General features: G+C 39.1%; 1 protein-coding gene across 1 annotated transcript in view; it reads right to left on the bottom strand.

The window, feature by feature from the left end:
* ADGRL2 (adhesion G protein-coupled receptor L2) overlaps positions 1 to 20,563 on the bottom strand; it is a 429,144-nt gene that overhangs the window by 379,783 nt on the left and 28,798 nt on the right. Inside the window, exon 2 of the mRNA XM_070405458.1 lies at positions 17,990 to 18,046. The gene's annotated coding sequence lies outside the window, so the exon portion shown is untranslated. The remainder of the gene's footprint in view (positions 1 to 17,989; positions 18,047 to 20,563) is intronic.

Below are 20,563 nucleotides of genomic sequence, written 5' to 3'. Positions count from 1 at the left end.
TTTGGATAATAATTTATGGTTACCAAATATTTTAAGCAGTTTGAATAGTTATATTATATTCTTTCAATGCTTAATGATGCAGGGTCCCCTGTAAAAATGGAATGCCAGGCAATCTGGTAATTTTACATACAGTATTCATAACAACAGAGCAATTTGGCCATACAGAAACACAAACCCTGAATATTGCATAGCAAGACTTTTAAAGACTTTTTAAAGCTCTTAAATTGTATCTCGGGAGAAAGTCAGAGTTCAAGAACTAAAGGCCTATATATATGTGAAAATAATTTTGGCAAGCACTATATTTTATTTATGGATTATTATGTTTAAAATAGCATATTTTGAACAACCTTCAGAAGGAAAAAAAAAAAGCTGCAGGTCTCTCTGAGGACACAAGGGAGAGTTCACATGCCATTTATATTTTATACATGAAACCGAAATGTGTGGATAGGTTAGTAGTTTTTCACCATCAAACGAATTCTCTTAATTTATATTCTGAATTAATGCCATCTTCTTAAAAAATCCATCTGAAGGTGCTCATTATTATTGGGCAAAGAGTCGTTTTCAAGGACTGATTGCCAGTAACTGGAACGACTCTGGAAACCTCAAATAGGCCGGAAAACATCATATACCTCTAACAAGTGGCAAGTGCCAGTAACAGAGTTCGTCATTTTAGATGTACATCTTCGAGTCCTGCGAACCAGCGACCCGGTAACTGGAGACGGGACCCATGTAAATAAGATGGAATGTATTTTATAAACGGAGACCATCTAGGGAGTCTGGTTGATGTGTCTGCCAGCCAGTGTATCACCAAGGAACCTACCAAGAACATAGATACATCTTGCTAGTTCTTTGAGATGATCAGAGATCCTTTTGCTTTGCTTTAGAGTAATTTAAATTGCGGCTACACAAAGCTTTATAACTTTCCTCTTGGCAGAACTTGAGCACTTTCAAACTCATTGATACTAAGGGCTTCTCCCCATTGCAGAATGAACTTCCTGTAGATAAACAAAGGAGAACATTCCACTGAGGTACTTGCCGTGTTTTCCTCATTAGTGGCTACACTGCCTTGAGCAGGGAATGAGTGCTTGGGGAAAAGCATCCTCCACATTAACAAGAGAGGACATTGCTTTTACAAGGAAGAACACTTTATAGTTTTCTAACACATCTCTCCTCCTGTGCCATATGTAAATCATATTTTCAAAAACCCCAAACTATGTGTGTACTTTAGAGGGGAAACCTGCATGAACGTGCAATAGAAAGACAATGAGTGGAATCACTTTGGTTAGTTAAGCAATTATTGCTTCTTTGTCCATTCAAATGTTGTGTAGTTTTCATCATAAAAACAGGTGGGGTTTGCTCGGCGTTAGCGTTGCTGTTGGTTTGTAATTTTGCTCAAAAGAATTCTCTATGTTTTCATTCTGGTTATTTTAGAACTTGTCATGTTCTGCCTTTAATCTGGCTTCATCACTTTCATGGATGTTCTAACAAAGGTGTAGAAGAACAGGTTAGAAAGGTGATAAATGAGACACAGAAACACCAGATTCAAATGTCACTTAATAGAATTCCCAAGTCATTTTTATTAGAATAGTTTCATTAATAATATCACAGCTACCTTCTGTTGTTTTTCGCAAACATATTAACATATAGATGAGAGCAGCTTCTGTAACAGAATATAGAGGTTTGGAATTATGACAACAGCAGTGAACTAGCCTCGTTAGTCCAGGCAAAAATAGTTTCTAATCATCAGTCGTGGGCCAATGAGCACAAGATTGGGAAAAATTTGGTGCATTCTCTATGATCCATGTGGTACACAGACCCATAATGTTTGACACCATGTATATTACATCCTGTGTACCCGGATGCTAGTCTCATTTCTTCTTCCTCTTCCTGACAAGCATTATTTGTTAAGTGAGAGTGGGAGGGTCATTTAACAATGAATTTCCCCATTGTATAGCATTACAAAGCTATCCGGGCTAAATAACTTGTTGTTTTTTAAGTCACTGTGCAATTTCAAGGTTTTAATGGTCCTTAAAATATAATACCCTGTGTCATTTATTTCCTGAAATGAAAGCTAGTGCCAGCCTTTGAAATGCATGTAAAACAAGTGGTTCAATGTGGTTTGAAGACAGCATGAAAACTTGGTAAGCAATTAATTTACCCTGAATGTGTTCCTAATGGTTTGTGCCTTTTCTTACTGATTAAAATAAAAATCCAGATTTAATCAAAAGAAAATCAAATAAAACTTACATCCATATCTTTTTATAGAGCATTTGTTAGTGTGGAACTCACATACAGCAGGGCAGGAAGGCTGAACATTTAAATGATTTAAAAATAAAGGTGTTTCTGGTTGAACAGTAGAAACATTTCCCCCTGTGCCTCGAACGAAGCTATGGGAGAAGGGAAGAATTTGAAATGGAAAACTGGATCAAATGAGCATAGAGAAGGGGCTGATTTCCTAACAGGATAAACCTGCAAGTGACACCTGTTTGGGGAAAAGAAGTTGTAGAATGACTGCTGACTTGCAGAGGCCCAGGTTTAAGAGTTGAGGTCGGCCAGAAACATCACTGACTCTCAAGACTTAGCTACAAAACAGAGAGGAGTCTGGTTGATGTGTCTGCCAGCCAGTGTATCACCAAGGAACCTACCAAGAACATAGATACATCTTGCTAGTAAAGTCATACTGTCTGAGAGACACTGCACAGGCAGAGGAGACGGTCATCAGAGGATCACGTGTAACATAAAGATTGAAGACCTAGGAGTCCAAGAGCAAAAGGGAGTGCATCTCAGTGGTTAGTGGGGCGAAGAGAATTAGAGCATGCAGGGTGTCAATCTTCGAGGGCTACAGATGAAATGATCATGACTTTTTTCAGTAGAAACTCTAAGTCCCTCTCTCGGCAGAGTGGGCAGACATGACAAACCCAAAGATCTAGAAATCAGTGAAACGTTGAAGAGTTACCAGAGGACAGCAACAAAGTCACAGAGCTTGCTCTTGAGTAAGTGCCAAGGAGTCTCAGGGGTTTCACCAGGTGGCAATACTCAAGAGATATTCCTTGTAGGAAAAGGATAGCCATGGCTGAAAGGACAGCATGGCATCCAACAAGATGTGTATGTCCAAGACTGAGACTGAGACCATGCCTTCCCATTTCCTAGTGAGGAAATAATAGAGGTTAAATAACTTTATCATGCCATACTTACTGCATAGTATGATAATTGCATTTATACACATACCTAGATTAATTGCTTGGTAAAACATATATAGCCTTCACCCCAATTGTTGAGTTCATCAAGAACAAGAACACTGGTTGCCAAAGTCTCAAGGTGTAGAACGTCTATTCAGGTGCCAAGTAGAAACACCTGAAACGTGGGTATGTCCAACTAAGCATTCCATCATCTTCTTGGCACCTAGCAAAGACTGGCCTTCACTGAATCTGCCGAACACTCTGTAACCGGATAAATACTACATGCCTATCATCTGAATGGGACTGGTCCCTGATTGGAGTATTGCCAAGTAACCCAATTTTAGAATAGCACAAATTTTAATTATATGTTTCATTTAACTGGCACCTGTCCTTGGAGGCTGTCATTAAAATCTAACAAGTTATGATGTGGGAACTATTATTATCTATGATTTATAGAGAGGCAAAAATAAACAAGGAGAGAAGGAAAGAAAGGCTGAGAGGTTTAGAGGAGTGGGAGAATTGGAAGAGTAGAGATTCCACTGGTGAAAATCAGCACCATATCAATTCCATTAGAAATTGAAAACCCAGATCATTGAATTTCTGGTGCTTGAGGTATGATTTTATTTACTAACTGTCAACTTCATCCACATTTTCATGTTGTGGGGATAGTACACCACTCTTTTCCTGGGTAAACTGGGAAAAAAATGCCTCTTAAGTAATATGCTTCATCCTGAATACACAGTAGTTTAAAAATAACTTCTACCAATTTTTAAATTTCATACTATGTGTCATTGACATATGAGGGAAGGGGCTGGGGTGTCCATGACATAAGATAGAAAATATGTTGATAATCACTGAATTTGGGTAGTGGGCATATGGGGTTTGTTATGCTTTTCTGTTTGCTTTAAGCAGTGTGTAGATTTGGAATTTTCTGTGATAAAAAGTTAAAAGAAATTCTATTAAAAACAACAACACTTAAATACTTGTACCATTTTATTTGGGCAAATTAATTCATTTTATGCTGCAAAATTTGGCCATAAACAGGAGAACAGATCGTCTTATATTAATTCTATTATATTACTAAGCTTATGTTAATGATCCCACTATAACTATACCAAGTCCTCCTAAAAATGGAAAGCCAAAAATTTATATATTTTTCTAATCTCTCCTTTTACAAGCAGTCTTTTTATAACAGCCTTAGGTTTTCAGACTGAATGCCAATGGGCTTCCTGTTTAGATCAAATTTAGCTTTAACTAAAATAATTAGCCTTTGGTCCTAATTCTAATGGAAATGTAAGACTTTAACTATTCAGTGATAGTAGCACTATTAGACACTGCTGCGAACAGTGAGCTATGTGAAATAATTAGCGAACCACTTCTATTATGGATACACACAGAATTTGTCCTAAACCAAAGGCAAAACACCTCATAACAACTACTGCCTTTTAACCTTTACATGCATTTAAATAAAAAATGTGTACTGGAACTGCACATTAATAAGGCCTGTTAAGCTTGGGAGAATATTTCACGTTCATCTGTAGTTCATCAGACAGGTTCACGACCTCAGTAGCATTGCTAGCTCCTGCAGTTCCTAAGCCAGCATTGGGGTAGGGGGGTGAAGGAGGAAGGGGAAAGCCTATTGGATGCTCAGAAAATTTTACTAAAATTGACAGAAACAAGGGAACACACTCTGATATTGAGTATATGCTCTGAAATTAGCATATAGAAAACGAAACATATTGGATGGATTGACTGTTACTCCTCTAGGAACCTTACAAAGAAGCAACTAAAGAGAGCTAAATATAATGCTGCAGTTTTATTCGTGATGTAGGAAATGTCAGGTCAGCCTCTGCTTTGTGTCTGGAGGTTCACACAAAGGGGGACTTCAGCCTAATTTCACAACTTTCTCAGTTGTATGATGATGACCAATACATAGGGTGTCCCCCGAAATGTACACACACACACTTTGAACAATTATAAAGGCAGTGCTTATTAAAATACATTTCATTTTCAACATTGAGCTGTCAGCTGTTAGAGTGCAGATACATTTTATTGGGACACCCTGTATAAATAATGTTTCTTGAGACTTTTTTCCTCACTAAACGGTATCTGGTTAGAAGCATCCTAGCGTTCATGTTTATCCGGCCTCCCCCCACATCTCCTGGTGAAGGACATTGTGTGCGAGCCATTCCCCATGCAGGGCATTGCTGCTAGCAAAGGTCCCGCTGAAGCGGTGAAGTCAGTCCGGTTACATCTCCATCACTCAGCCTGAGAAAATTTCCTCCACGGAGCTGATTCGTGCTACTTCTTTGGATCTGCCACTGGCAGCACAATGAGGGATGAATGAAACAAGCACTCAGCAGCTGAATGCCCTTAAGACCACTTGGGAACTGTATTTGGTGCCAAATAAAGTGACCTGCCGGTGTCAGCTGCGGGAAGCATATTGTACTGAGCTCGGCGGTCTGTCCCAGTTGCCTATTCATTTCGGAGGAAATTTTCAGGTATTGAATTTTAATCCATGATGTCCAATTATAATTTGGGACCCTTTTACATTGGAGACTGGGCTTCACCCCCATTTGGCAATTAAGTCAGAACTGCCTAATACATGATTTTTAATTTCCGGAAAGCAGGTGCTTCCTTTGGTGTCACCAATCTCTGATTTTCCTTCCTCCTTTGGCTTAAGCCATTTTCATTTTCATACCCCTCCCCCCGTACCCACCCTCATCTCTAAGTGTTCACTGCATGTGAGATGATTTTCCTGCTTAAGCCTGTAGGGATTCCCATAAGCTTCTATTCAGAGTGCTTATACATTTAAAAAATCTTCATCTGGTAGGTACCTGTTTGATCTCCACTTTGTAATAACTTACCATATTGTTTTTTAAAGTTATCTGAATAAAGGCTTGTTTACAACATTATCTAACACTTGCAATTACAAAGCAAGACTCTCCAGAAATAATTATTGTCTGTGTTAACTTTCTTTGTCTCCTATTTTTACCAATTCAATTAGAGACTTCTCCAACAATTCAAAAACTATTGTTTGAGTTTCTTTAAGGCTGCGTGCCTTCTCCAAACAGTACTTTATTGTTCAAAGTCAGTATCCTATCTGTAGAGAAGCTCCTCTCCATGCACATGCACTGAGAGAGTGCAGCCTTATCTTGCAAAGCTTCTTTCTGCAAGACTGAGCCGGTACCTGTAGAGCCAGTAGAGAGGAGATTGTGAAACCAGATGTCAGTTTGTGCCAACGATGACAGCCTCTTTATCCATTCCATGGCTATGAATGAGCGGCCTTTTGCACTATTTTTATTCCCACACATGGTTATGAAATATTGTGGAAATATTGCTATGATGGCCATCAGTAGGGTTAAATTTAAACCTTTGGTGGCCATAGACAGACCTAAGTCATTGATAAGGGAGATGAGTAAAAAGAAGAAAAAGCAAACAAAGAAAAATACAGAGTAGAAATATGAAGGAATAAGGGGAGATAAGTTGGAAGAAGGAAAAGAGGAAGAGAGGCTTAAATTCGGAACACAACTGAGTGCTACCATCATGTGGCTTAATCCACTCATCCTTGGCTGTCCTCTGTAGGCCGAGAGCGCAGATGCCTCTGCTACCTCCCTGGACCCCGCTGAACAGTCAGATAATTAGCTGGGGAGTAGCCAAACCTGATAGTCTTTAATGAGCCCAATGGGCAAATGTTTCTTTTAAAAAGAGCAAAGCAAGGGAGTTCTGGATTTGAAAGATGCAAAATGAGGGAACTTTGAAAAACACGCTCTGTTGCCTAACAAAAGGGTATAATGAATATTTCAGTTAAAGAGTTAGTTGTCCTAGAATATAATAAATATGGCTTGATTAAAACATGTGAAATTATATGTGGATACGTGTCTAAAGCTATTTTCTAAGAAGCATGTATGTCCTGCTAGATATTAACTAATTCTTCCTTTAAAATGTGTGCCCCTCAAATACATTTTGAGATTCTAAACCATATTTGCCTTCTGGGTAAATCACAATGCTTATTACCATGTTGTAGGTACTGAGAAGTCCTGCAGTGAAAAAAACTTTTTATATTGAACCCCAACGTTTAAAAAATTGGCTATGAAACTTTTCCCTGTAAAACGCTATTAATGGTTTGCATTTTCTGAAACACGATTATAAAGCAACGTATCCCTGTATTAGTATTGTTGTTGCTTTTGTTTTGAAAAGTAAAAATAGCTGAAGTACATAGTAGGTATTGTCTTTGAAACCAGAATATGACAGTTTAATACATCTGCTTAAATCCATGCCTGTTTCCTTCTTTGTATCCCCTGAAAATAAATTAAGGGCAGGGTCCATGTATCTCTGAGAACTTGCATAGGGCTTGGCAAATTTTGAGTACTCAATAAATGTTTGTTGGAATGAATGAATGAACACTGTAGCAAACATCTTTTTAAGCCATAGATGCAATCACATTCGAATGTGGTTTTTAAAAAAATAATTCTTGGCCTCAAAAGAAAAATAACAGAAGTGAAGGTGAGAATGACTAAATTGAACTGGTCTTTAACAGCTTTCTTAGAGGTCAATAAATTCCTCACCAATTACTCTATTGTCTGATGCTTCATTGCTCCTGTTAGCTGGTCTATTTGAAGTCAATGTTCATTCTTTCCCATAATTTTCTAATTTATTTTTAAGTCTTTATATCTTTAATTATCTTCCAATAGCTATTTCTTACCTGACCTTCACTTTTTGTTGAATGACTTCTTAAAAGCAAAACTAACATATGTTCTGACAAACTTACTGAAAAGACAAGAAGAGGTAGTGAAAGCCTATGGCTGAGTAGTGTGTGGTATTGAAGAGTTAAAAGAGGTAAAATGTTTAATTAATTCAACAAATATTTATTGAGTGCCTATCCTATGCTGGATACAGTGCATAAAGTCTAGACTATTCAAGGTCAGCCAGAAATATAAAATATTCAACAGAATATTTTATAAGAATGTTCCAAGTTTCAACCGCCCAAATCAGGTTATACTCTAGAATGAGTTCATATTTTTACAGCAACGATTGATGTGTAAATTGTTTTTCTTAACTATTTTGCTCTATATTAAAACAGTCATCTTTCCTTATCTTGACAATGCTGCTGATTTTCCTAAAGTTGAACAATATTATATGGGCCAGAACAAAACCACATAACGTGATTGTCACATAAAATTTAATTTTAGTTACCTTCAATCAAAGTAATAACTACTCAAATGTCCACCCAAAAATGGTTTTGACCAAGGGCTGTTAAACTGTGCCCTGTCTATGAGCCAAATATGAGCTACCATATGTTTTTGTAAATAAAGTTTTATTGGGACACAACTTTACCTGTTCACTTACATATTATCTATCATTGCTTTCATGCTTTAACAGAAAAGTTGAATAGTTGCAACAGAAATTTTATGGCCTTCAAAGCTGAAAATGTTTATTATCTGGCCCTTTAGACAGGTAGCATAGATAACCTTAGTCATTTGGGTTAGAACAAAATGATAAATTGTATGGATGCAAAATGATGGATCACTAACAAACATTCAACATCTCCTTTTGGATAGAATTGTGTTCCTATATTTAAATATGATGTGAATGTTATTCTGGAAATTCTTACACAATAAAAATAATGTCCTCTTTATTAAAGATCTAAACCAGTAGCTATTGGAATTCCATTTCAGTGCTGTTCTTTCGTTCAATATCTGTAAGTATAGACATGAAAAACTAAAATGTCTATGTTTGGTAGTAATACATGCTGGGAATATAGAGCTTGTTTCAAGAGGTAGTAAACTTTAATGGAGATATATAGACTACAGGACTTTCTGATTATCCACTTTTTTGTGTAGACTCATCCTACACAGCATAGGGCTGATTTGTGCAATCACTAAGACAGTGCAGAAATTATGGAGTGTGACTTCTGATTCTAGGTCATAAAAGACATTGTGACTTTTGCCTTGTTTTGAAAGAACTAATTACTGGTACTATGTTGAGAAGACACTCAAGCAGCTCCTTGGAAAGGTCTATGCGAGAAGGAACTGAGCCATCTGCTAGTAGCCAAAGAGGGACTGAAGTCTCCCATTAACACCCAGGAGTGAGCCATCTTAGCAGCATACCCTCAAGCCCCAGTCAAGCCTGCAGATGACTGCAGCTCCTGCTGACATCTTGAGGACAACCTCCTGACAACCTCCTAAGAGACCTGGAGCCAGGCCACTCAGCCAAGTCTCTCCTGAATTCCCAACGCTCAAAATCTATGTGATGATAAGTGCTTATTGTTTCAAGCCACTAATTTTTAGGGCAATTTGTTATGCAGCACATTAGATAACTAATATTGTATGAGTGTGGGCTCTGGTGTTTGAATCCTGGGTCTACCACTTGCTAGATGTGTGACTTTGGGCTGATTATATTGTTTTCTCATCTGCAAAAATGGGGATATAATTGCCCATATCTCATAGAATTGTTGTGAGGAATTCAATGAGATAATGCATGAAAAGACTGTCTGGTATATAGTCATTGCTAAAGAAACATGAACAATTATTTGTTTTTAATTATTATTAGAACTGATTGCAAGTATGCATTTAAGAATTCTTTCAAAACTTTTTTTTTTTTACAACCAAGTGAATCCATAGAATTTTAAAGAACTTGTATCCTACATGCTATAGTTTATACAACTTGGAATACCTAAGGTGAATGTGGTAAGTCAGTAAATCAAGTAGTTTAGAGAAGAGGCTATTGTCAACATACCTGAAAATAAGATGCATATTACTGCTCCATAATATTACATATAAACAATAGACAATGAAGAACAGGCTGCCACCCAGGAACACAGGTAAAGCTATATAGAACCCCAGCCACAAATTTTAAAAAACACAAAATGACAAATGTAATTTTTGGTCTAATTTGCTAAAGCTTAAACCATACATATTGTTTTTTGGTAAAAATAAAAGATAAATTGCAAAATAATAAGACTCTTTGCAGATTGTTTGAGTTATCTAACCCTTCTTTAATCCAAGGGATTATTGAATAAAACCAATGTTCATTCAGAAACACTTATGAAATCTGTTGTGGATTACCAATATCATCAGTTAAACCTGTTTCAAATTTATTGCTTTCATTCAGGTTAAATAATAAAAGGGTCCATTTGTCCCACTACATGTATATACACGAATTTAGCTTTCATCATTCTCTACAAGTTTAATCCAGTGATTTATGTTTTTTAATGTATATTCAGGGAATCTGTTGAAGAAACCCATCCAGACGGGCAGAGAGCTAGATGGGATTAATAAGATGTGAGGGGGATTTAAAGCTGGTTGATTCAGTTCAGAGAAAGTTAAAAAGAGAAAAAGAACATTGCACTATAACCCTCCTCTAGGTTCTAATCATTTTAATGACTTTAGAAAAAGTGAACAGGCTAAGGTCAGAAAAGTTCAGAGAGAATGCCCCAGTTCCTGGAAATACATTACACGGAAGAAAAGCTGCTCTGTTTGCCTGCCCCCCCCCTCCCCCCGCCCCTCCCCCCCCTCCCCTCCCCTCCCCCCCCTCCCCTCCCCTCCCCTCCCCTCCCCCCCTCCCCTCCCCTCCCCTCCCCTCCTCTACTCTCTTCTCCTCTCCTCAAAACACCACTATTTTTTTTCTTAGAGAAAATCTGCCTTCTATTTAAGTCATCATGTTAATGATTCCATTGAGGTTTCAGTAGTCTTGATTTTCTTGGTGAAGCCATTCTATTTCACTTAGCACCAGAACCAGCAGAAAAGAAGAAGGAAAACATGTAGTAGGCTGTCTTTTTATTAAGAAAACTAGAGGCCCGGTGCACAAAAATTTGTGCACTCGGGGGGGGGGGGGGGCGGGGGTCCCCCAGCCTGGCCTGTGCCCTCTCGCAGTCTGGGACCCCTCGGGAGATAACAACCTGCTGGCTTAGGCCTGCTCGCGGGTGGCAGAGGGCACGCCCAATCCCTAGGTGCAGCCCCTGGTCAGGCTCAGAGCAGGGCCGACTGGGGAGTTGGGGCGCTGCCCCATCATGCACAGAGCAGGGTGGATTGGGAGGTTGCGATGCCACCCTCAGTCACGCTCAGGGTAGGGCCGATTAGGGGGTTGGGGCACCGCCCCCTGTCACACTCAAGACAGGGTCGATGGGGAGGTTGCAGCGCCACCCCCTGTCACGCACAGAGCAGGGCCAATCAGGGGGTTGGGGCGCTGCCCCCTGTCATGCACAGAGCAGGGCCGATCAGGGGGTTGGGGCGCTGCCCCCTGTCATGCACAGAGCAGGGCCGATCAGGGGGTTGGGGCACCGCCCCCTGTCACACTCAAGACAGGGTCGATGGGGAGGTTGCAGCGCCACCCCCTGTCATGCACAGAGCAGGGCCGATCAGGGGGTTGGGGCGCTGCCCCCTGTCACTCATAGAGCAGGGCCAATCAGGGGGTTGGGGCGCTGCCCCCTGTCACTCACAGAGCAGGGCCGATCAGGGGGTTGGGGCGCTGCCCCCTGTCACTCACAGAGCAGGGCCCATCAGGGGGGTTGGGGCGCTGCCCCCTGTCACTCACAGAGCAGGGCCTATCAGGGGGGTTGGGGCTCCGTACCCTGTCACACACAGAGCAGGGCCCATCAGGGGGTTGAGGAGCTCCCCCCTGTCACTCACAGAGTAGGGAAGATCAGTGGGTTGGGGCACTGCACCCTGTCACACTCAGGGCAGGGCCAATGGGGAGGTTATGGCTCTACCCTGTCAAACACAGAGCCGCAGGGCAATCAGGGGATTGGGGAGCTCCCCCCTATCAGGTACAGAGCAGGGCTGATCAGGGGGTTGGGGTGCCTTCCCCTGTCACGAACAGAGCAGGGCAGATAGGGAGGTTGTGGCCCCACCCCCTGTTACACACAGAGCTGCAGGGCGATCAGGGGATTGGGGAGCTCCCCCCTATCAGGCAAAGAGCAGGGCTGATCAGGGGGTTTGGGCGCTGCCCCCTGTCACGCTGATCCCAGTGCTGGGAGGCATATTACCCTTTTACTATATAGGATAGAGGCCTGGTGCATGGGTAGGGGCTGGCTGGTTTGCCCTGAAGGGTGTCCTGGATCAGGGTGGGGGTCCCCACTGGGGTGCCTGGCCAGTCTGGGTGAGGGACTGAGGGCTGTTTTCTGGAAGCGGGTGACTGAAGCTCCCAACCGCTCCTTTTTTTCTTTTCTTTTTTTATTCTGGGCCAGCTTTATCTCTGAGGCCTCGCTGCTGAAAACATCGATACAATGTTTCGGTCCGGCTGGCTGAAGCCCTGCTGAATGAAAGCCGGTTTCTGGGGTTTTGTTTAACTTCTTATTTGCAACATAGTACATAGTTGCTTAGAGTTGCAGCTGAGAGGCTGGCAGCGGCAGGCGGGGAATGTTGGAGTTCACTGTCACTGGAGCAAGCAAGCCTCCCTGCTTGCTTCAGTGCATGGCTGCCAGCCGCCATCTTGGCTGACAGTTAATTTGCATAAGGATATGCTGATTAGCCAATGGGAAGGGTAGCGGTCATACGCTAATTACCATGTTTCTCTTTTATTAGTGTAGATATTTTCCAGCATTGAAATTTATTACTTTGAGATCTTCATATAGCAAGTTCTCAGATTAAAAAAAGAGAGAGACTGTGACTTATTATTGATGACTTTGAACATTCAAACACGTTCAGTTTAAGTATTGCAGAACAAAGTGTTGCAATATATGGAGGGAAAGTATTGTTTTCCCAGTAGACTGAAGCCTATTCTACTCTATCATGTTAATAATTTCCTTTCATAATATTGTTTTGTTTAGCGTAAAAAATATTTTAACAAATATGCTCTTTCCCATTAACTTTTTTCTAAACACAGGGGACAAATGAAGACTTGATAAGGATATTTTAGTGCTTTGCTGAACCCAATATATAATTCTAAGTATCTCTAACCCTCATTTTGTCATAACTTCCATACTTCAATGAAACACCTTGGGTCATGAAGTATTTTGTGTTCATTAACTTTTAAAAAGGAAGAGAAATGCTATCTAATTATCAGCATTTGGGACAGAATTTCAAGTGCTCTACATATATTAATGATTCTACCCATGACATGGACCATGCACAGAAACATGGCAAGGGAGAGGAGAATTCAGTGCTGTCAATAGAAGTTTGTATGATGATGGACATGTACTAGCCCTGTGCTGCCTTAAACTATAGCCACCACTACATGTGGCTGTTAAACTCTTGAAATGTGGTTAGTGCAACTAAGGTACTAAATTTCTAATTTAACTTATTTTAATTTGTTTACATTTAAATCACCACATGTTGCTAGTAGCTACCATATTGAATAGCACAGGACTAGATAATTTATGGACAGATTTTTTAAAAGACCAGCTAATTTCACAACCGTTATTATCCTAATATCTAGCTCCTGACACTCAAATTCTCCCAGTGATAAAGTCTAAAAATATCCTTGGGTTATTCATAAATGCTATAGATTTAAATTTACTAGAGAAAGCCTGTCCTTAGAACTATTTTGCATATACAGATAGTATGAGACTTATTTAACTAGTTTTTGCAAAAAGTTGATTTTCTCAGATGAAATTTAATTTCAATTTAGTTGTTTCAAATTTACGATTTATTAATATAACTGAATTTCTTCTTTATTTCAATACCATGATTACTTTGAAATTTCTTCAAACAAGTATTAGAAATTATTTTTTAAAATAAATGTTATCGGATTTTCTACTTATATAAGAAAGTAAAATATTTGTCTCAGCTTTCTCTGAGGCAAAATGCCTGGAGATACCTAATATCATATTATTTTAAATGTTGCTTACCTGATAATTTGAGTTCAAGTAACTTTGTGGAGTAAAAAGGCATAACGAATGTGAAATTTTCAAAGTATTTCTGCATTTTCATGATTGACTGGGGTTTGACTTATTATGTTACTATACATTTTATCCTTATTACTTCAGTTGTGAAATTCTTAAATTATTTCACCCCTTTCTAGTCTCAAGATTATGGGAAAGTCATTTTTTGGGGAAAAAGAATATTTTCAAAATTCATAGAAACATCCTGAAATTTACGCCCTATAACTCTGGGTATGCATAATTCGTTTTTGTTTGTTTGAATTTAGATATACTATCCAGGCCACAGAGCATGCAGTATTTCAGTACTTTAAATTTATTATTTTTCTTTCTCAATTTTTGTTCTCCAGAGATTAACTCCATCCATGTACCTCATAAAGAGCTGCACTATAACTAGTCCAGGCCCCGATCTATTCTGCACTGCATGTCAATCACATCACCTTCCAAGGTACTTCACTGCACACAGATCACGTTTGAGTCAGGTCTACTTCTAATCAATAGATCCATATAGATTGTTTAGTATACCTAAATCACTTCCCAGAAAATATCTCGCCATCTCATTTCTAATGGGAAAACATTAGATGAGATTCCAATCTGGGCCACTACAGAAGAAAGGCTAATGCACTCTTCTGGCCCATCAGGGGCCTAAACTCCATGTAGGTCTTACATGAAATGGAAAAAAGTTTTCTCTCAAGTCAAAGACACACACACAAGACCGTTCTAACTGGGGGTAGTGTGGCATGAAGGAAACGGCTGAAGGAAGTGCACATTGGCAGACTGTTTGAACATGGAAGAAGCTTATGTACTGCCTTGAAGCCCCTGTGGTGTGGTCAAGCGAGCAAGTTCTAAATGCCCAAGTGCCTCTTTGAAACAAACTTCTCTCTCTCTCTCTCTCTCTCTTTCATAAAAGAACAGCAATTGGGGCTACTAGTGGTACTTGGGATGGCATAAAAACAGTTCATTTATTATCCATATTAAAAAGAAAGTGATTGTTCTAATAAGATAAGCAGTGTGCATGCCCCATACAGCCTGCAACTCGGGCATGTGCCCTGACCAGGAATCGAACCATGACCTCCTGGTTCATGGGTCGATGCTCAACCACTGAGCCACACCAGCAAGGACTAAGCAGGTGTTCTTAACAATCTATCCTGTTCTTTAGCTAAGGGGAGTACTGGAAAAAATTGTATTTATATGTTGCCCTTTCCCATTATCAAAATACTCTCTATAGAGCATCTTATTTAACCTGACAGTAGCACTGTGAGGTGAGGCTATGATAAGTAAGTAGTTTGCCTGTGTTCAAATAGCTGGTGTCCTTGAGATGGATCTTTAGACATGGTCAGAAAATTCCAGAAGCTGCCTTCTTTTCATTATATTCTACAAAAGTGGGTTACTTCCATCTACTATTTTGTTTTTCTAATATTTTAGATGAAAATTTAGGTCTGAAAAGAAAGGAATTTTGGTCCAGGATTTTTACGCAGGGGTTTTGCAAAACCAGAGTCAACTGAGATTTTAATCCTCAATATTGTCTGAGAACATTTTCTTGACTGTGGTGGGCAGCTTCTAAGATAGGTCTAAGTGGTCTCTTCCTCCTGGTATTCTTGTAAAATCCTGTCCCTTGACTATGGGATGAACCTAGTGACTTGCTTCTTAAGAGTAAAATATGGTGTCCTAGCTGGTTTGGCTCAGTGGATAGAGTGTCTGCCAGCGGACTGAAGGGTTCTGGGTTCAATTTCAGGCAAGGGCACATGTGTGGGTTGCAGGCTCAATCCCTAGTGGGGGTGTGCAGGAGGCAGCCGACCAATGACTCCTTCTCATCATTGATGTTTCTATCTCCCTCTCCCTTTCTCTTCCTCACTGAAATCAATAAAAATATATTTTAAAAAAGAGTAAAATATGGTGAATGAGATAGTGTGTTACTTCTGAGATTAGGTTACAAAAAGACTCTGGCCTCTGTCTTGCCCACACTCTGTTGCTGTCTTGCTTGCTCAACCTGATGGAAACCAACCTCCATTCTCTGGGCTGCCCCATGGAGAGGCCCATGTTGCAGAGAAGTGAAGGAGGCGCCAGCCAACAGCTCTGAGGAACTGAGGTCCTTAGTCCAACAACCCCTGAGGAGGAACTGAATCTTGTCAACAACCATTTGAGTGAGCTTCGGAGTGGACTCTCGTCCAGTGACTGCAGGTCTGGTGGTCACTTGGACTGCAGTGGAGGACCTGATCCAGAGGACACAACCCACAGAAACTGTGAGAGAAAAGAATTATTTGTGTTGGGCCGGAGTGGCTCAGTTGGTTGAGCATTGTCCTGTGCACCAAAAGGTTGCTGGTTTGATCCCTAGTTGGGGCACATATAGCAGTTTAAGGCAACCAATCAATATTTCTCTCTCACATCAATTTTCTTTTTCCTCTGTCTCTCCCTACCTCTCTCTAAGCATCTCCTTGGTGAGGATTTTTTTTTTTAAATCTTAAAATAAATATCTGTTGCCTTAAACTGCTGTTTTGGGAGTAGTTTGTTACACAGCAATATGTAACTAATACATTGGCTTTAACAGAATTCCTTTTTCCTATGCTTAATGTACACAATGTCCTTCTCACTATCCAGTCTGGCTTTTGGAAAAGGATTTGATGTCAGTAACTATAAAAACTGAAGAGTGGATAAGATCATTGCTTTGAGATTAGAAACATCTGAGCTATGTCTGGATTTGCTATTTACTGGCTCTAAGACCCTGGGAAGTTGTTTTATGTCTTCGATCCCCCCTTTCTTCATCTGCCTACCTCATAGGTGCTTATCTAGTGAGATTTCAAAAACAAAACAAAAATGTTTAGCATCTAGTAGGCACTCAAAGTGTTCACTAGTTTTATACAATTATTCTTTAATTGGAATTTAAATCTACTAACTACATCTACCCACTTTGGTTTTGCATTTTTAACATTCTTATTCCTATGGAAAGTATTAATCATCAATGGCATTTTGTAAATATCAATGAACAAACAAGCGATTTCTTTGGGTAAGAGGAATCAAGGGAACACAAAAAGAAAGTGAGTGACTTTCCTTATTTTGATGTTGCTTACTAATAAGAGATATGGTCAGGTTAGTGGTAATAAAAAGTATATTATTTCCTATACCTTAAACTCTGCTTTCTCTATTACGACTATTTAGGTATAACTGAAATTTTGCATATGCAAATACATTGTTTAGGAAGAAGAAATTTGCTACTTATATTTATACTAGAGGTCCGGTGCATAAAAATTCATGCACTGGTGGGGGTCCCTCAGCCCAGCCTGCCCCCTCTCACAGTCCGGGAGCTCTCAGGGCAGGTGGTGACCTGGCAATCAGGGGAAGGTGATGCCCCATCACACCTCTGCTGCTGCCACTGCTGGCAGTGCAAGCCTCGGCTGGCCCTGGTTACCTGAGCCTCAGGCAGCCCTGGGTGGCTGGGCAGCCACTATCTGAGGCTTGCCTGCACCTTGGGCCGGCCCTGGGCAGCTGGGGGGGCTGAGGGGACTGGGGGACTCTGGAGGCAGGCGCATGGAGCAGCTGGACCCGCCTGGGGGCAGACCTGGCCATGCTGCGTGCCTGCCACCCGGTGGGGCTGAGGGGACTGGGTGCCACCATCTTGTGGCTGTGGGTGCTGCCATCTTTGAGGGCATGGCAGTCAATTAGCATATTTCCTCTTTATTGGCTGTGGGTGCTGCCATCTTGTGAGGGTGTGATGGTCAATTAGCATATTCCATCTTTATTAGATAGGCTATAATGTACCTATTTTAAGGTTAAGTTTCTCACAGGCATAAAAAAGTGTTAGCATTAGAGGAAAGAGACTTTATTTATTTATTTATTTTCTTTAGGTCTAAGTTTTCTCATTAAAAGCAAAAGGGAGTTTTTAGATTAATTATTCTGTCTGCATTGTAAGTCATTGAAGTATGTACAAAATAATGCCATTAACAACCTGTATGAGATAAATAAGACAAACAAAACAAGCCAATTGTGTATTTACCATTTCTGGAGCTTTTCTCTTCTTTATCTACTCACTTTCTTCCTCTTTTAGGTCATGCTTTCCAAAAAAAAAAAAAGGTTGGTAATTAACCTCAAATGATATTGTCCTAATCCCCAATATAATAAAAGAACTTCCATTAAAAAAGGAAATAATGGTGACCTGAACATTAGGAGAATGAATAGCAAAAAAAAAAAAAAAAAAAAAAAAATTCTAAAATATTTTGCAAGACACAAAAATAATCTAAGTGCAGATGTATGTACTGTCTTAAAACAGAAACCAAGCTACCATGATGTTCATTAGATGCTTTTCAAATCCTATAGATGAGCCCAGTTCCTCTGTCATATTTCTGGAGAGATAATCGCAAGAAATATTCTAAACAATTTACCATGCACAGGTCATATTGAGAAATGTTTATAGATATTGACAGCTAAACAATGTATCACAGCACCCAGCACAATGTGGCATCCTCCTAGTAATGAGACTCAGCAAGTCAAAGTAAAAAAGTCAAGCTTTGCTCTAATACAAAAGAAACATAGAAATATTTGTTGAATGAAAGAATGAATAAAATGCTTCCCAAAATTATGTTTGTATGAAATATTATAGAAATAATATTAATAAAAGTTAATTTTTCTTGCATAATATTTAAGTTTCTAAGCATTGGCCCCTTGGATCAATGCTATGAGAGAAATGGTATGAGAGAAATTAAACAGCAATTAACCCAAAATAGAAAAAGCAATTCTCTAAAGACTTTACTAGACAGACATAAGAAAAAATATTAACTAATATTCACAAAATGTTGGTATCAAATATTTGTTTAAAAAACTGAAAAATTTATTTAGTTTACAAAACATTAAAGTTGCTAAAAATCTTAAATTATAGAAATATCTACAGGAAATAGCAGCAAATAAATAAAGTCTCTATATAAATTATATTTTTACAAATGGAAATGTAAATTTAATACTTGAGGCTAAGTGGACACAAATAAAATATTATTTACATTTATTTGGCATAAAATATTTAAATATAGATATAAAGAAATGCAGTTTGCATTAAGAAAAAAAGGGTTAATTTCTCAGTCTCGCCTATATAGTCCAATTGTAATTACTTTAGTCTTTAAATAAAAATATGAGAATTTATATACAGAACAAAGTTACTGGTGTTTCCAAAGGAATTACTCTTTTTACCTGCCTAAAAGCAGAGACAACTTTTAAATTGCTGAATATTTTTTCTAGGTACTTTTTCCTAACAGGTCTCTTTTTTGCACAATTTGGTTTCCCCTTCTGTTTATATTTTCCATTCAATATTTATTAAATTGTACTTTTCTTTACAACCAGAAATACCTATTAATGATTATGAATGTTGATTGAGTCCCTTGGAAGAACACTTATGTGCTTGTTCTCATACTTTAAAAATTATAATTTAAAAAATATTTTAGCTTCCTCGAGAAAGATTTGACTCAGGGGTGTTCTTATATAAATGATGCAAACTTTTTAATTTTGTAATTTGATAGGAAAGGCATGAAATTTTGGCTGAGCATAACAAAACGACACAACGCAAAATTTTGTGCTTCTAAGCTCTGTATGGTCTTTGCTTCTATTAGAACTAGGCCAGGACAGAGAGTGTTGTTTTATGAAAATGTTAAAACCAATGTAATATCAGTGCAAAATAAAAAAAAAAAAAAATAATGGATTTAAACAGAAAGAAAGGGCAATGGTATGAGAGAAAATGATTTTTAAAATGAGAATCTTATAGCTAATATTTATTTAGTACATACTATGGGTCAGGTGCTGTTCTAGGTTATATCAGTGAATAAAAGCAACAAAAATACTCTACCTTCTCAAGGTTTATATTCTAGTTGGGGAAGGGGCACTTGGGTGAAGGGAAAGAGACAGTGAATAGCAAACATGATAAATGAACTACATAATATGTTTGAAGGTGATGTGTGGCAAAGATAAAATAAGTAGAGTAGGATAGGAAAAATTGGAAGTGTGTGGAGGTAGGATGAGGGTGTGGCTGACATAGGTGGTATATAAAGGGGGGAAATGATATGTAGGTCATACTGAGAAAGTGACATTTGAGAAAGATTTGAAGAAAGTAAGAAAGTTAGCCCAACAAATACTTGAAGAAAAAGCATTTGAGGTAGAAGGAATAACTTCAATGAAAGCCCTAAGTCATGAGTGTGTCTGGTACATTCAGGGAGCAGCAAGAAGAAAAATGTGGCTGAACCGGGACAACAAATAAAAAGCGAAGGGAGAGAGGCTGGTGGATAATGTGTCTGGGGCTGGGATGGTTTTGCAGATCATTTAGGGGCTTTGAAGCCGTTGTGAAGACTGACTTTTGTCCTCTCCTATTCCTCCTTCCCTTCCCCTTCCTCCCCCTCTTCCTCTCTTTCTCCTCCACATATTCCTCCTCCTCCTTCTTCTTCACCAGGGTCACCTTCATTGGCATTTATTGAATACGTATCTTGATGAGAACAATAATAAGATTCAAAAGTTTTAGGAGTATTTTCATAATTTTCTTATTTTTCTTATTTCTATTCAATCCAAAAATATATGTTGAATTCTTAATATGTGC

This window comes from Myotis yumanensis, unplaced genomic scaffold (assembly GCF_028538775.1).
Source record: "Myotis yumanensis isolate MYYU_CA2020_CCGP unplaced genomic scaffold, mMyoYum1.0.hap1 SCAF_2, whole genome shotgun sequence".
Taxonomy (NCBI): Eukaryota; Metazoa; Chordata; class Mammalia; order Chiroptera; family Vespertilionidae; genus Myotis; species Myotis yumanensis.
Note: the sequence above shows the minus strand (reverse complement) of the source record. Positions and strands in the feature narration are given on the sequence as shown.